We start from the raw sequence: 11,923 nt of genomic DNA, 5'->3' as shown, positions 1-11,923 counted from the left end.
GGTGCCAGCATGGTGTGTTGATGCAGCACGTGCTTTGTGGTGCTCATGGAGAAAAAATTGAAACTCAGATTTTCCTTTAGCAGACTTTTGCAAACATAACTGCAGCCATTTAAGAGAAGGTGTATTCAGTGGTGTCAACTCCTATGATTTTGATTGTGGTATTTGGTGTGCTTCTTGCAACTCCGGTTTCAAAAGGGAAGCTCAACAGCTGCAACAGGCTAATACCTGATATGCTGGCAGCTTCCTGAGAAGGCACAATAAAACTCTGTTAGGCAGTGGTACTTCTTGGCACCTGCTTACATGTGGGGAAGGGAAATCTGTTTTGCATGTGATAGATTTTCAATTAAGAAAATAACTTTCTAGTATGTGGTGACAGCCTAAAATCATGACAGAAATCTATCTTAAATAGTCCACAAAGTAAAGACAACAGGGATGTGGGTTGGCATTTGGGGTCACCTGGAGTGCACTACAACATCAAGTTCAGCCTCTAGGCTGAGCAAGTCTCCTGAAATGCTGTGGCATTATCTGCCAACTCAGTATGGCTGCCTCTGTTACTTTAAGGTATCTGAAGTGTTTTAACACTGTGAAATAGTCTGTCTCAAATGGCTTCTGAGCCTCTTAGCCAATTTCTGCCACATTTAATAGGGAGGGCTTAAAGATACTAAGAGCCTTTTAGTTTCATGGAAAGAATTACCCAAGCAAAGAGCAAGCCCCAAACCCACATGCTGAGGAGGGAGAGGTTCTGTTCTCTTCCCAGAGGTGGACAGCTGGCCACCCTGGCCCTGGCAGGGGGCTGGGAGGCTTCTGGGATACACAGCCTGCACTCTCTGGAGGAGAGAAGCATGCAGGGAATGAGGCTGTGTCAGTCTTGCTGCTTGCAAAGCAGCATATTAGGGAGTGCAGTTAAGCATTCAAAATGATTAGTGAGGCTGGGTAGTAAATTCCTTTCATCATTTTGGCTGTCATCCGAAAATATGTGCTCTAGATTTACCACAGATTTGCTTGGTTTGGGCCAGGGAATTTCATTAAGTAACTCTCCTGCATCATGTGATGCACAAGGTTGCATTAAATGGTCTGGTGATTATTTCTATTCTTCTGTTTGAATGATCTTTTTCTGCAAAACAATACTAGCAGAGTGAGCAAGAAAAAGTAAGCTTTGCTGTTTGGAAAGTATAAAGAGCCCAATCTATTTAAGTGCTGGGCCTTTTTTTATTTTTTTAAATCGAATAACAATTCCCAGGATTCATTGATCTTTACATTAGTTAGAGCATCCTACAAGGACAGAAACCATGATGGGGAGAGTGTGAGTAATGAGCTAGCAGCCTAGTGAATCATTTCCCCTAAAGCTTTGTATTTGTACAGAGACAGATGGTGGGAGCTGTGAAGAGGGAGAGGCAGGAGCAAAGCCGGTTTTTGCAAGCAGCAGAAATATAGAGGATGAAAAAAAAAAAGAAATAATCAGCAGGTAAGGGAGAAGAAGAAGAAGAGGCTGAGAATACACCAGCTGTTTCAAAAATAATGCATTAATGTTAAAATGGATTAGGGTTAAGGGAAAATACAGAAAGCAAATTGCAGAAAACAAGAGCTTTGTGGCTGAGAAAGGGAAAATTTAACAAGAGCAGCCCTAAATATGTATTTGTAGATGAACTCTTGAGTCAGTTATTAACTCTATGTGTAAATAACAGAGAAGTAGCTGAAAGTATGCAAGGCTCCATCCTGCAGGCTGGCAGTGCTGCTGCCCAGCTGGAGCTGCCAAGCTGCAGGTACCCACAGAGGCAAAAGGCATCGCTTGGATGGTGATGGCACCAGGGGTTTGTCTCACAACACCTGTACATTTGCAAGGGCTGTGTGGGAAAGGAAATCCATTGTCCCTAGCATGGAAAGTAAGCAAAGAAAGAGAGTTACATATTTAGCACTGGGATGAGTGCAGCATTAAGATAGAAATAGAGGATTTAGAGACAGCCTGCTTTGAAGGCTTTCCAAAACTCAGACAACATAAATGCAGGTAAAGATTTCGTATGCAAGTCACCTGTGTGACAGAAATAGGGTTGCAAAATTTTATCCCACAATTAAGTTAGATTGGCCTCTCCAGAGAGGGTTGTTTAGGGTGATCCAAGTACAAAGCTAATTTAATAAAACCTTGAACAAAACACAAGAAATACTGCCCTAAGAGCTCATTTGCTCCTGGTAGGGTCTTAACTTCCACCATTTGACACCATTTAAGAAAATAAAGCAGCAGACTTCCTTGCATCCCCTCTGGGACCACCAGCAAGGCAGATAATGAAACTGGCTCATTAAAACAGCTCCACCAAAGGATGCCTTGCTGAGAGCCTTTCCTCATCTCCAGCCACTGACCAGGCTGCAGGTAGCAGAGACATGGGCATCTCAATAACAGCATCAGTCTGGGCAGCAAACTTGGGCAGTGGGGTCAGGAAGCTCTGCAACGAGATAAGCAGCAATTCCCACCATTTAGGATGCTTCTGGGTTGTCAGATGGAGGTGTTGGTAAAGCTGACAGAGACCCCTGGTCTTAAAAGGGAAGAGCATGTGGGAGGGAAGAATTGGGAGGTCTGTGGCCTTGTAGTGTAAGAGGTCTGCTGTGGTAACGAAGTAAAACATATCTCAGAGAGTCTCTCACCCTCAGTGTGCAAAACAGGTACACCTTATCTTCCAAAGCAAACATCTCTTTGTTACACTTTGGTTTTAATTTAACAGGTTTCTCCATACCCACATCTGTAGCAGTCTGCTATTGTTTAACCGGTGTTTGGGAAACAGATCCTGCTGGAAGGTCACAGCTTTCGTCAGTCTCCTGCTCCAGTATCCCTTATCCTGATGTTGCTGCAGGGAAGCACTGCCACAGCACCCAGTTCACAGTACTGATGGGCTGGCACTGCTCCTTCTCCCCAGCATCCCCAACAAGGGTCTTCTGCAGGAGTTCCAGACTGGCACACAGCACAATGCTATCATTCCATCTTCAGTGTGTCACTTCTCTTTGAGCTGTGCCAATGGATTCTCACACAGTCCCTTTAGCCAGCATGAACCACATTGGAACATGAACATCTCACAAAAGCCATTTGCAAAACCCTCTCTGAGACATCAGATGCACCTCTCCCACCTGCATATTACAACCAGTGCAGGAAGAGAAATGCCTGTATTTGTGTGATATTTGTATTACAAGTTATTGCTGACAGCATGAGGTGTTCTCTGGGCTGCAGGAGAAGGACATCTGAGCAAGCAGAGGTTCCACTGCCATGACAGAGGGGTGCTGGATGCTGCTGCCCACACAGGCAAAGCCAAACCAGGCTCTGAGATGCCAGACCACAGAAGAAGGCAGCAGAGTATCAGCCTGTCCAATCCACCTCCAAATTAGGCCAAGAATAAGATGGAATTGCTTAGCCCCACTCCAGCCTTCATCGGCTCGGAGCCCAGCCTCAGCCTGATCATGGAACAGTGCTCAGACCACCAGCTGTGTGTCCCTGTCTGTGGCCAAGATCACTTGTAAACAAACAAAAAACCATCTAAAGCTAAGTTTCCCAGCCTGACCAGATCTGCCAGCTAGGCTACATTTCAAGGGCTTGCTGATGTAGATGGGACCAAACAAATACAAACACATACTCCCCACATCGTGGCTCTGAGCACTGCATGCCACTGCACAGATCCATGCAAACTGCAAGAAATGTCAGCAAAGGCAGGTTTTTTAGAAATATTTGTTCTGTATTGAAAAGTATCAGGGACTTCTCCAGTTTCCAGAGGATGAGGGGCAAGCACCTGCTTGCCCACCTAACCCTCTGGTAAGAGGAGTTTCACAGCAACCTCTGCAGACACCAAGTCCTTGGCACTAAATAGACAGATACAGGGAATCTCAGGTGAAATTTGGATTAACCCAGTGGATGTAAATCCCCACTGGACTGGCTGTTGTGGAAGGGAGACCTGCCAATGAGTAGGAAACTTCCCAGGACCTACTTTGACAATTGGGCAGATAAAGCCCTCGCTGTCTGACTCATACTCTGAGAATGGGAAAATGCACACTGTTGGAAAGCTCCAGAGAACCTCAAAACCATGGGCTTTCTAGGGCTGCAGAAGAAGGTACTGAATGGCAGACACTGGACAAACAGCCCCCCATCCCCAAACTAGTAAAACAGTTAACAAATAAAATGGATTTTTAAAAAATCATGACTAGCACCTGATGTGGTGAGCTCAATTTGGCTGAATTTCATTCCTTGGATTTTCCACTTCTTTTCTAAGGAAATACATTCTGGAAATATACTGTATTCTGAAATATACTATCTTGGAGGCCTTCTTCAAACCCACCTTCCTTTACTTGGGCTGACAGCCCTTGCAGCATGTCTGTTCTGTTTTTCATCAGCTACGCCCAGGGAAAATCTGCTAAGTGTGATGCATTGTGACTGCCACGTTCAGCACTGCAATGCTCTCGTGCCAGCCTCGGGATTTCCAGCAAGCAGCAGGTGCTGCAGCCCACTGTTTAAAACCCTGCAGTCTTCAAAGGAAAAAATTCAGTGAGAAAGATTTCTAAACAGGTAACACTACTGGGGATTGAGATGAACATCCCAGAAGCAGCGAATGCATTAAAGAATCTTTCATCCCTGGGCTGGGAGAGGGAATTGAGCCCAGCTTGGCACTGAACAAACTCAGCCCAGTCAGTATCTGGTAGCATCAGTTCTCAGTGGGTGCTGTGTGCATTTCACACATGTGCAAATGCACAGAGCCAGATGCTCCTGCCACAGTCTTCCTCCCAGAACTTCCCTCCAAACAGACTGTACGGAGACACTGAAATCCAGCTTCAGCACTGATAAGGCATTAGTGGTTCCCAAATGCCAAACCAACAGCATACAGAGGACAACTGACCACCCCTTTTTACAGCAGACTAAAAATATCCCTACCAGCAATGGTTACAGATGCTTAGTGCTGGCTTTCCCCACATATGGGGCAAAGAATCATTTGGAAAACAGAAGTTTTATTCTTCACTTTATTCCCACACTGCTGCAGACAGCAGAAAGTTACCCACTCACTCTGGTCCACCTTCCTTAGCTAAGAAGGTGAGACAATAGCAAAGTGGCCATTTAGGTTAAGTTTGTTGAAGACTTACTGATTAAAGATACATACAAAAATTATTGATTTTTATGGGTTCATTCTCCTCACAGACTTATGCATTTTTTTTCCTTGAAGCACCAGCTGTGTTTAAGCTGAAACAGCAGAAAGTCAGCAGTAAGGTTTATCCCAAAAGAGCAATGAAGGAGAGCTCCTAAAATAGGCACAATAGCACCTGAGAAGACAGACAGAGTACAATAAAGAAGTAAGAAAGAGGAAGAGAACTACACTGTATTAAATTGAATGCAGTAGCAAAACTAATCAGCTAGCATAGACTCATCTCTTTTGGTCTCTTTTTCTTTTTTTTTTTTCTTTTTTTTTTAAAGAGGTAAAATAACTTAGCATTTACTATTTTTAAAAAGGAGAGGAAAAGGAGAGAAAAACAGTATTTTCCTCCATGCTTTTGTGTCCCATTTTAACTTAGTAGTTGGAGACCAACCTACTAAAGCAGCACAGTCCCCCCTGAGGATACAGCCGTAGTGATGACAATTTGATATATCAGTGCATCAGCAGTCAAGAGACAGATGCATCAAGACAAGACACACAGGTACACAGGTAAACATGTAAAACACAAGGAATGAAAACTGCACATCTCAGACCCTAACACTGACTGATGCAGTCAAGACTCCTTGCTTGCTGGAGTTAATTATTCCCAGGAGTAATTAACAAGTTGAATTTTAAGCTCTGGGCTGGATGGACTTGGCATTGGAGAGACAGGTTTCACCACTCTCTCAAAGCAGTGCCCAGACAATGGTGTGAATTTTGTTACTTGTTTTACTGGAGCTATATTAGGGGAAAAGCACCATCCTCATCAAATCAGACTATTCTTTTTCTTCTGCCCATATTTCTCAGTTCTCTGGTTTTGATGTCTTACAGAGCAGCTTGTCTCAAACAGCCCCAATGTTCCTGGCCCCAACAGCAGTTTTTTTCAGCTCAAAAAACTGTTCATTCAGAGATCCACACCAGGCTCAGCCTGTGCATCCCTACACAAAATCAACACTGGATCTGGTGTGACCCTGTACTGCCTTCACATGTCATGAAAGAAGAGGTGTAGATCAGCAGTGCTATTGTATGGAGAGAGGATGGTGCTTGGCAAAAACTATCCAGGGCATTTCTATACTAAGTATGGTCTAAGCCTACATCTGTGGTGATACCCAAACTGGTCTCTTGCAGAGAGCAAGAAGACAAGCCTTTATGAGACACTGCCTGTGAAACAGCATTGGTGAGAAAATCCAGTGAGTGTGGGAAACCTGGTGTCACATTGCTTTGGCAAAGCTCAGTAAAATGAATGCCTTCAAGGGGACCTTGACCTACCTGCTCCCTACAACCAGGACATTTCTTAGGTACATCACAGGGGAAGGCATTTATCCCACCAGATATATGGGGTACAAGCACAGGTTGCAAATAGTGTGTCTGAAAGCTCTGAGCCTGTCAGACAAGCCTCAGTGCCTTGACCCCTTGGTGCACACGTACATTTAGCAAAAGCTTTTGGGGCATTTCATATCAGCCCAGCTATCAGCTCTGACTGTCATGCTGTAGATGTGCAAGATGTAAAAGCTTGCTTTCAGTTCTGATTTCTCTTTTTTCTCACACGCTTCCATTAGGGAACCTCTAATCAAAGGAAGCATTTTTCATAACTTTTTGTGTGTTGCCTGCATTTTACTTTGTTAGAAGCAGCTATGTAGATACAGCTGCCTTGTGCCTAATGCTGAATACCAGAAGGCTGTTCTTACCAAGAGCTTACAGTCTGACTCTATCAGGGATTTGAGTGGCTAACTAAAATCCTTTGCAAATTATCTGTCACTTCTTTGTAAGCCCTGCTTCCTTTCTTTACGCCTGAATTTGGACTGGAGATAATGAACTTCCTGTATCATAGACTGGGATACAAGGAAACTCATTGTACACTCACCAAGGAAGAGTACATCAGTAAGTAGCTTATGAGGCAGCTCTGATGGGTCTTGTTAGAATTACTTATTCTCCAAGTTTCAGGGGTTTGATTAAGTGGATCATGTGATAAACACTTATAATGAACTTCTTCAAATGCTGCCAGGGAAAACCCAGCAGATAAAATGCAGAATCCCATGGCATTGCTCTCTGCATAACAAACTGATTACAAAGATGGAAAAATTCACTGGCTTCTTCACCCACTCAGGACAGCACAACAGTGTTATACAATCTTCTCTTTGCTGCCCCAGATTAAAGTATCCCTGCTACTCAGTCCAGTTCAAACTAGAGCAATTTTTCTCCTACAAGTCACCAGGCAGATTAGAGCTAAATGTAACTACTTGCAAGGAAGTCTAGTCATGCTCCTGAATTATTTCTTTCTTATTAAAGAAAACAAAATAATACAAACAAACATGGAAATGGTTAGAACTAGATAATCTTTAAGGTTGCTTCCAATCCCAATCCCATGATTCTACAGGGGAAAAAACAAAACAAAGAACTAAAAAAAAAAAACCAAAAACCACCAAACTGAGCATAAACTCACAAGTAGCATATGCTAATTTGGTGTGTTTAAAAACAGCAGACCATAATTGAGAGCATCCCTTGCAGTTTTGGCCCATCCAATACCTGTAGCACCAATGAACCAGGGTACTACACCAGCATCTGCTCTGCTCTCTCCTCAGCCCCAGTTCATAGCTTTGTTGCTTCTCCTTCTCAGCAGCACAGCCTCTCTTCTTTACTCACCCAAGCTGTCCCTGCCTAACAACCTGCAGCACTCTGCAAAAGGCATCCTGGCTCTGGCATGAAGCATGGGATGTATGCACTTGCTGTCCTGTTAGCCAGCATAAAATGCAACACTGCCTCTTCAAGGCCCTGACTCAGGTGTCACTGGAGCTCTGTGATGGTTGGGCTGCCTTTAAGAAAGTCTTCTTCAGATCCTGTGACTGAGATGAAAGAAAGACCCCAACTGCCTCTTCTTGACTTGCAATTCCCAGCTGCTTCTGCTACCATAGGGAACAGCTGCACCAGCACACACCCACTGCTCCCACCTGATTATTTGCCAGGGCTGTACTACACAGAAAAGGATTTGGAGCTCTGCTGGTACTTTGAGGTGTCAGGATGGAGAAGGCAACTGGCAGGCTTTTATCTAGATACCTTCTTTATCAAAGAAGAGAGTCTTTGCTGCTGAGAAGGAGAAGCAATTAATGAAACTGTGAACTGGGGGTGAGGAGAGGGCAGAGCAAATGCTGGCGTAGTACCCTGGTTCATTGGTGCTACAGGTATTGGCTGGGCCAAAACTGCAAGGGATGCTCTCAACTATGGTCTGCTGTTTTTAAACAAACCAAATTAGCATATGTTACTTGTGAGTTTATGCTCAGTTTGTGTGTTTTTAGTTCTTTGGTGTTTTTTTTTTTCTATGGAATCATAGGATTGGGTTGGAAGCAACCTTAAAGAAGCTGGGTATAGTAAAGGTGTCAGGAAGTATGCAAAGATAGACAAGTGCTGGAGTCTTAAGTGAGGAAATTGGTATTACCTGGGGCCCTTAATTCAGTAAAGGGTTAATGAGGGCATTCCCGCCACCCCCCTTCCTTTAAGCTAGTTACTGACTGTTTTTCCCTCAGTCCTGATCCCAGACTTTACAGAGCAGTAGCTGAGGTGGCAGAAGCTACACAGCCAGCCCACAGTAATGCCTGCCCTCAGGCTACCTTGCTCCATATCATCCCACTGAGTAATCAGCTCTTTAGGGTCACTGGGTGAATTGCCTTAAAGGGAATTGCCTTGACAGTTCAGGTGTCAGTAGAAACAAGAGGGTAAAGAGTGGCAGCTCTGTCCTGCCTGTCACCAGTAGATCTGATGGCTGCCAATGCCACAGAGTGGAACCAAACTGCCAGTGCTAATTCCTCCATCAGAGTTACAGCCCTTGCATTTCCTTCCTGCCTGCCACAAGGCAAGAGTGCCCAGCCTGGCACAGAAGTTGTGCACCATCACTTGTGCACCATCACCTGCTCTGGCACAGCACTTGGGAGGATGATCTTGGCTCTGGCTGGCATTGAACAGTGTTCCCCACTCCATCTGCTCCCCCTGCACAGGAGCAGTGCCACATGCCCTGTCCATTGCACTGAGCAGCCTGCTAAACCACCTCACTACACACCAGCTACCAAGCCCCAGGTGTGCACAGACAGCCTTGCCAGTGGGATCCCGTGCGTGCAGTTTGCACTGACACTAGAGCTGGCCCAGAGGCAAGTCTAGGAGCATCCTTAAGTACAATCCCAATGTGTTAACCTGCTACATGAGCTGACAGCCTCATCACACCCAGTGCAGCTGTTACAAAGAGATGTAGGGAGCAAACATTTGCCAGATGAAGAACACAGGCAGGAACATCAAGTGGACTTGTCAGATGAATTATAGCACTGGTGGGGGGAACAGATGTCCTGCTCCTTGGTTTAACCATCAGAATGCTTATCCATAAGTTCTCTTTTGAGGAATGGTCCAGCAATTATGGCATCTCAAAGAAGTCCTAGAGGTTGGTAAAAACTGTGCTTTTTTCAAGCGGCCAATCTGTAAACACAACAGCAGTTTAAAATGTACATCAAACTGTATGTGAGCTTTCCTATGTACCCTTACTGGCCATTAAGTTTCCCCAGGTCATGCTAGTATTCAATTAATGGGATTGCAAGCTATAATTGAAGGGATAAAACACCTCTCAGATCTCAACAGTTGTGATGGCATGTGAGAAAGAGGGTTTTATCTTGATTTATTTTACAGCCAAAGGGAATTCATGTATCTAATAACAAGAAAAAAAGTATCTTTAAAACATGGTTCTATGCAATCAGCAAGAATCAATAATAATAATACTGCTATTAGACTCAGTCATCAGAGAACAAAGGAATTTTAAATCTGTAAACCAAGCAAAAATTTGCACATTCAGTCATTTTCACTTGATAAAGGAGCCTTCCTCCTACATGACAAAACAGATAAAGGTGTTTGTGCTATAAGCCATGGATGCTAACTTATCCATGATCTAGTCTGAAACCCTGAATCAATTTGGAGTGCCATTCAGCAGCTGCCTTTTTACTGGTCTCATACTTGTGTATATCAAATACTGTCCACAGATTTCCTTTGCAGGCCTTTCCTTTCAGGCCCCAGGGACTGAAAACCTGGTGTACTCAACTCATAAATAAAGTTAGTGATAACATGAGCAAGAAAAAACATAGCATACTTCTGGGAATCACTCCAGGAAAATAAATATGCAAGATGGCACATCACCCTACACAAAGCTGGCAAAGGTAAAATAACATTTGGGTTCGATCATTATGGAAAAGAAAATAATTCTATGTTCATATGTACACGCTGATCTTCCACTGAGACAAAAGGGCAAAGGTAAGACTGGAGTCTGACTCACAGGAAAACAAACCTCCTGGCAACAGTTGTGGCTTATTTAACCAAATTGAGGGAATCGAGTCTGAATCTGATCCCTGGTTTTCAGAAGGCCCATGAATTCTCTAGAAATGACCACAAACATTATTTCCTATCTCTGTGGTTCATAACTTTTCATATGGCATATGCTTACTTTTAAATTCTAGGTATACCTTTCCCTCAACAGCTACAGTGCATGACTTTATACAGTAGTATTAAAACATGGTAAAGAACAAAAGAGGAGCAATTGTCCTGCTTTGCTACAATGAGTTTGGATGAGCTCCTCCTGTTTCCATCAGTGCTTCACTCTTTTTTTCTTGAATAGGATAGTGCATTTAATGGCATTGACTCTTTCCTCAGAGTTTATTCTTTTGTTCTCCTTCTGCTCTCCTCTCATTTTCAGTTCTTTATACTTTTCTCTCTTTTTTCTTTTTTTTTGGTCTAGTCTCCTGAATCCTTATTTTCCTATTAGACTTTGCACTGTCTAATCCTCAGGTTAGTTTACTGTTGTTATTTATGAGATACTGAAAAGTTTAAGCCACTGTATAGAATGTACAGTAACAACAGGATTGTACTGAAATGCTCATTATTTAAGGGATGAATTGGCAGAAGACACATCTTGCAACTATGCAGATTGCAGACAGATGTCTACCTGTGTTTTTTTGGCTGTGATTTGTAAATGTACAGAATTCTTCGAAAGCAAATGTGATGAGCTTTTGGCAATTTTAATTTCATTGTGGAAGGTCCATATTTTTGCTTTTAGGGATGATGGTTTACTGTTGTCTTATTACTGTTTGCCTGGTGATGTTTGCTGGCAATTTTGTTTGTGTTCTTAAATTTTATACATGACAGTAGAACTGCACACTTGCTGTGCAGACAAAGGTTTAGAATAAGCTATTTATTGATGCCACATTCCATTAATAAGTTTCAAAATTTGGAGTTTAAAGGAAATATTTTAAAAGTAGTAACTCCCTTTATTTCAAATATTGTTTGCTCAGGTACTCTTACTGTTGCTTTGTGTGTGCATTTTAAAATCACTTTATCCTTCGTATGATTGAACATGCTTATGCTATTTGGCATTACTACTGGCATTGCACAAAGAACCTGCAGGAAAGCTTTTCATTCCTGTGATTGAATGACTGCTAAGATATAGCAGGGTTCAATGAGAGGTATATATGCCTACCTGCTGGAGCTGCACGTTTGTCTATGGGACTGCAAGAGCTGACAGAGCTGATACAGCACATGTAAGCCTTGAGGCACCTGGAGATTTTAATTTGGACAACAGAACACTCAGTGTGCCTTTGTGTGAGAATCCCAAGGGTGCAGGAATACAAGCAAAGGAGAAAGGGGGCTGTCTGGGATATGTGCACATCTAGCACTCATCATTACTGATAGGTAACTCATTCTCTGTTTTCCTCCTAGCAGTTACCCATATGTAGCACGTATCCGTGTTT

This window comes from Erithacus rubecula, assembly GCF_903797595.1.
Source record: "Erithacus rubecula genome assembly, chromosome: 2".
Classification (NCBI taxonomy): domain Eukaryota; kingdom Metazoa; phylum Chordata; class Aves; order Passeriformes; family Muscicapidae; genus Erithacus; species Erithacus rubecula.
Note: the sequence above shows the minus strand (reverse complement) of the source record.